This window comes from Ovis canadensis, chromosome 1 (genome assembly GCF_042477335.2).
Source record: "Ovis canadensis isolate MfBH-ARS-UI-01 breed Bighorn chromosome 1, ARS-UI_OviCan_v2, whole genome shotgun sequence".
NCBI lineage: Eukaryota > Metazoa > Chordata > Mammalia > Artiodactyla > Bovidae > Ovis > Ovis canadensis.
In genome coordinates this window covers 147,292,749-147,298,709 of record NC_091245.1, presented here as the reverse complement: position 1 = coordinate 147,298,709, position 5,961 = coordinate 147,292,749, and the positions used below count along the sequence as shown (strand labels likewise).

General features: G+C 36.2%; 1 pseudogene; it reads right to left on the bottom strand.

Moving 5' to 3' along the window:
* Nucleotides 1–787: 787 nt before the first annotated feature.
* LOC138431521 (5S ribosomal RNA) lies at nt 788–906 on the bottom strand (annotated as a pseudogene).
* Between the last annotated feature and the right edge of the window lie 5,055 nt (nt 907–5,961).

Sequence of the window (5,961 nt, the reverse complement as noted above, 5' to 3'; positions counted from 1 at the left end):
TGGGATGGAGCTTTTATATTATGTTGTTGTTGTTCAGTCACTAAACTGTCTGACTCTTTGTCACCCCATGGACTGCAGTACGCCAGGACTCCCTCTCCTTCACTTTCTCCAGGAGTTTGCTCAAACTCATTTCCATGATACTATCCAACCATCTCATCCTTTGTCGCCCTCTTTTCCTTCTGCCCTCAAGCTTTGCCAGCATCAGGGTCTTTTTCAATGAGTCAGGAGCTCTCTAATAATTTAAGAAATTTGGGCATCATCTAACAGGTATTTCTCAACACAGAGAAGGCACATGCAGAGAAGTAATTTGCTCAAGTCACAAAGCTCATGACTCAGTATAAGAAATTTGTCTTATGTCTAATGTTTAACATCTTATCTAATGTACTCACAGAATTGGTTTTGGGCTTTATAATCTTGACATTTCAGGGCAAATTTTACCTGTGCTTGAGGTCTTTTTAGATTAATTAGAGCTTTTAGGTTCTTTTTTTTTTTTTAACCTTTTTTTGAAGACTTACAGGAGATTTTCATATGTCCATTGTATACATTGTTGGTCAAGATATTTCCTATTAAAATGATTCATAAATGACTTTTCACACATGCTGTCACTTCGGTCGCATCCAACTCTGTGCTGCCCTATGGACTGTAGCCCGTTTCAGGCTCCTCTCTCTGATGGGATTCTCTAGGCAAGAATACTGGAGTGGGTTACCATTTCCTCCTCCAAGGGATCTTCCCAGCCTAGGGATCGAATCTACTTCTCTTATGTTTTAGGCGGATTGTTTACGTGGGAAGCCCAAAGCACCTGGTGTTTCCAGACAGTCTCCCATCCAAGTACTAACCAGGCCCAAACCTGCTTAATTTCCTAGGTCAGACAAGATTGGGTGCATTCAGGGTGGTATGGCCATAGACACATGACTTTGGAGTACTAAAAACAACAACAACAAAAAATTATTTTAAATTTGGAAACAATAATAGCACATATTTTGAGGATGCAGGAGAACTGCAATTTTTAACTAAAAAACATTTGTAGTTATAGGAAATGCAGACAAACTTCACTAAGTTTTAATTTTGTGGATTTACTTTACAAACTGGGAAATTTGAAAGTAACCCTTTCTATTAAACAGTAGATTCCCTAATATATTCTATTCTTGTAAGCTTCATCCCCTCCCCTCCACTTAATCATTATTAGATTCCCTTGCCTCAATTCCAACCTACTTCCTGTTCCTTGAATAAGTTAAACTCAATTTTCTTGTGTTTTTTTGGTTTAAATCCACTGCTGCACTTTTCTTCATGATTTTAAGAGAGTAAAATAGTTATTCAGGAAAAGTTTTTCCATTGCCTTGCAGACACAAAGTGACAATATGTTTTACAGAGACTAAAATACATCTTTATAAGATAGAAAGAAAAGATTACATCAGATCAATAAGCTGTGTGTCAGGGACAAATATCACATTACTTGTTAACAGTCATTTCCATTTCTTCTGAAAAGATCTTGTTGTATGGCACAACTCTGTTTTTGATCTTGAAAATGAAATCAGCAGCAAGTCCTATATTTTTTTAACATATCTTAAAATAAGTTTATGCTTAGTATTTCTAACTAATCTCTACCTATTGTGTATCTCAGAAGATGCATTATATAGCCTTTCCAAATGATCACCACATATATATTATTAAAATCATGTAGTTTTCTCAGAATCATTTAGAGGACAATTTTGTGGAGAGTGTTTAAGAAGAATAGTTAGAGCACTATGAAACAATGAAAATATAACTGTTCCCCCAACGATCTTTTTGTCCCTTAAGAGGAAATACCATGAAAAAACTTTTAATAATCAATGTTCTGTGATGTATATTCATTCATTATAAACATTAAATAATGTGTATGGTCACAATGTGTATGATTTCTAAAAGCTTCCATTTTCATAGCCATTCAAGCCAAATTTTCCCTGCTTTCTCATTTCGTAAATGTATAAAGAAAAAAAATACCTACATAGCTTCATGTTTATCAAAATTCAAAGGACTCATCTGCAAGGTGTTGAGATTGTAAGTTTCTTTATACTTAATAGTTTTGTAGCAGCTGAGTTAATAAATGCCACAGATTTTTAGAGCAGTGTCCCAACTAGACTAGATGATCAGACACTTTAAATAGGGCCATGAAGTAACACTACTTTTAGAAAATTGATGAGCATACAAGATGAGAAAAGTTTATAGAACCACTCTGACATACCCTTATGTACATGTTACTACTAATGATAGTCATTTTGTACCACTGTTCAATAAACAATTTCATATCGATTTTAGGACTTCAAAAACAGTAGGAAGAAAAGAAGCTTGGAGAAGTTAAGAAACTTGCTTAACTTAGCACAACCTTTGAGAGGAAAGCTGAGACCACTGCCCATTTCCTGATTTCAAGTCCAAGTTTCCTTTCCTCATAGCATTCTGTTTCCCAAGTATATTGTATGACCAAAAGAGGAATATGTGAAAACCAGACTTTTTTCCTTCACTTTTTACTTCTACAATGTTGGAAAGACAAAATGAGTTTTTATGTGAGGCGCAATTTGCCTTAAATTTTGAGTTTAATAATCTAGAATTATTAATAATTCTAGAATTTTGAATAATGAAACTCAAATATTGAAAGGATCCCAAAAGATGCTAGGTTAAAATGTCAATGTAGAAAAGAATCCATTAATGATCACTGAATAGAGAAGGGTGTTGCAGTGAGACCAAATTTAGCTGAAGTCAAATCTCAGTGATCTTTATACCTTCATTTTCATTGTCCTAGAATATTACTGTCACTCTGCATGTGAATTAATAAATGAAAATCTTGCTGGATTCATTTCCATCTGTTTAGATAAGACTATTCAAAGACAATATTGCAACAGTTTAGGAGTAAAGTAACCCATTATGTTTCCAAATTCAAAATTTTAAAAATCAAACTAGAAAAAAAATGTTGACGACGAATAAGACTGCACAGAATTTTAGCTTTATCAAACTGAAGGAATAAAATAATTATCTTGATAGTATGTCCCAAGTCATTCATTGAAACATTGGCTGATTTGGAAGATATGCCTTCATGCATGCTAAGTTGCTTCAGTAATGTCCTACTCTTTGTGACCCTATGGACTGTAGACCTCCAGGCTCCTCTGTCCGTGGATTCTCTATCAAGAATACTGGAGTGGGTTGCCATGCCTTCCTCCAGGGGATCTTCCTGACCCAGGGATCGAACCTACTTCTCCTGCGGCTCCTGCATTGCAGGCAGATTCTTTACCCCTGAGCCACCAGGGAAGCCCCTTTGGAAGGTATAATTCCTCGCAACTTTTCAAGGAAAATGGTTTCTCCTAAGCGCTTATATATGAAACAGGAAGAATAGAATAACTAACTCTCCTAAGGAGAAACTTTAATTATACTTTTCACTTGTGTTTATGCTTTATCTAGTCTTCTTTTCCCCAAGTAACCTTTCACCTCTACCAGTGACTTCTCTGTGCCTCTTGAGTAGCAGCTGCTCATAAAAGGATTACCTAAGTAAATTGCTTAATGTACGGTTTTAGGTGTAAGTACCACAAGAAGAAAGACAGGGTGAAGGATGTTGACAAATCTGACAAGGCTGTAGGAGTGAGAATCATTCTATTCTGGCATTTAATCAAACCAATCATCTGCCTTTTTCCTAAATGGTGGTGTCAGATCAGTGACTGATACATCTGTACCTATGCTGAGAATGCTTCTTTGTAGGTGAACTACATTAGGTTTAACAACACTAGAATATCAGAATGTCTGGACTGCCAAGTTGGAGCTTCAGATTAAAATTTCAATGCTGATTTTTCACATGAATATTCAACTATGTCTAAAGGACAGAAAGGAATTAATGTTACAAAGATATGCATATATATGTAATATTTATATTGTTGTTATTCAGTCACTAAGTCATATCTGACTCTTTGTGACCCCATGACTTCAGTATGCCAGGTTTCCCTGTCCTTCACACTCTCCCAGAGTTTGCTCCAACAGTAGTCCATTGATTGGTGAGGCCATCCAGTCGTCTCATTCTGTTGCCCCCTTCTCCTCTTGCCCTCAATACATGAAAAAAAGTTAAGTGAACATCATTCAGTCATGTCCGACTCTTCACAACCCCATGGACTCCAGTCCATGCGATTCTCCAGGCCAGATTTCTGGAATGGGTAGCCTTTCCCTTCTCCAGGGGATCATCCCAACCCAGGGGTTGAACCCAGGTCTCCCACATGACAGATGGATGCTTTACCAGCTGAGCCACAAGGGAAGCTCAGGAATACTGGAGTGGGTAGCCTATCCCTTCTGCAGTGGATCTTCCTGACCTAGGAATCAAACCAGGGTCTCCTGCATTGCAGGTGGATTCTCTACCAACTGAATTATCAGGAAGGCCCCCTCATGTCCTCAATATATATATATATATATATATATATATATATATATATATAAGTTTTCAGGGCTGACAATTTATCTGTGGCTTTTGGCTTATTTGAAATACAGTATAAAACAGAAAGTCCATGGTACCAACATCTGTGAGGGTCATTTCCTTTAGCCATTCAATTATTGACTATATTCCCTACTACGCTGCAAGATTTTGCCCCACATGCTACATTCAGTACCTAATAGACTCCTTGGCACATAGTAGGCCCTTGGAATATTATTACATTATTAAATTGATCTTTGAGAAGTCAATCATTTTTATTTTATCCCTATTGTTTATTAGTGGTGGAAGAATGCATCTCTTATCCGTGTTAACTGGGTTAAACATTCTTTCTGTTGGTTAAAAACTGAGAGATTGAAAAGAGAGAGTAGGAACAAAGGTTGAGTAGAGTTTAAAAGTACAGAAATTCAAATTCACTTTATAGTAACAGTCAAAAACACTTGCTCTACTGAGGGAAATTATCATCCTCATATAGGAAAGGCATAAAATTAACTTAAACACTAACATGTCTATAAAAACTAAATTACTATGAAGTCTAAAGGGATCTTAAGCAAACAGACTTACAAATTTAAAATGAAATCATTTAATACACTTGTAGTCAAACTGGGAGATATCAGTATAGAGATGAGAGGATATAATTAAGTCTATTGGTTCTTCCTTGTATCTCAGATGGTAAAGAATCTGCCTGCAATGCAGGAGACTCAGGTTTGATCCCTGGGTTGGGAAGATCCTCTGGAAAAGGGTATGGCAATCCACTCTAGTATTCTTGCCTGGAGAACCCCATGCACAGAGGAGCCTGGTGGGCTACAGTTCATCGGTCACAAAGAGTTGGACATGACTGAGCAACTGACACCACTATTATTGCATAGTTATCCCTTCCCTGGGTCAGGAAGATCCCCTGGAGAAGGGAAGGAAAAGGGATGAACATTTAAATAATTATATTAACAGAAAATGTTTAGCAACATGGATAAGAATACAGACTGGTGCTGAGACTGCCAAGGTTCTATCGCCAACAAGGCTGTTTACTCTCTGCGCCCTGAGGCAATAACTCACTTAACTTCTCTGTGACATAGCTTCATCCCCTATAAACTGGGTAACAATGACAGTATTTATCACATAGGGTTACTATGAGGAACACATAAATGAGTAATTTATGTATATATTTAAATGTATGCATGGCACATCAAGTTTTAAAAAAATGCAATAATCAACATCATGATCAGATCAATTCAATGGATTGTCAGCAGTGTGTGTGCAGCTAAATAACCTAATGAATTAAGAAGTTCTTTTGAAATCTCTATTGCCTTCACAGTATCTTTTGTTAAAATTATATTTAGTGAAATACATATAGATATGCCCAATACCTACGCATATTGCATTGAGTTATGTATAGGTAATACAGTCTATCTCATACATGATTATAAAACATACATAAATATTTAACTCAAATTATATAATTTTATGCAAATACATTATCAAAGGTAAATGTTTATTTTCAGTGTTAAAATTTTATTCCCCATAAG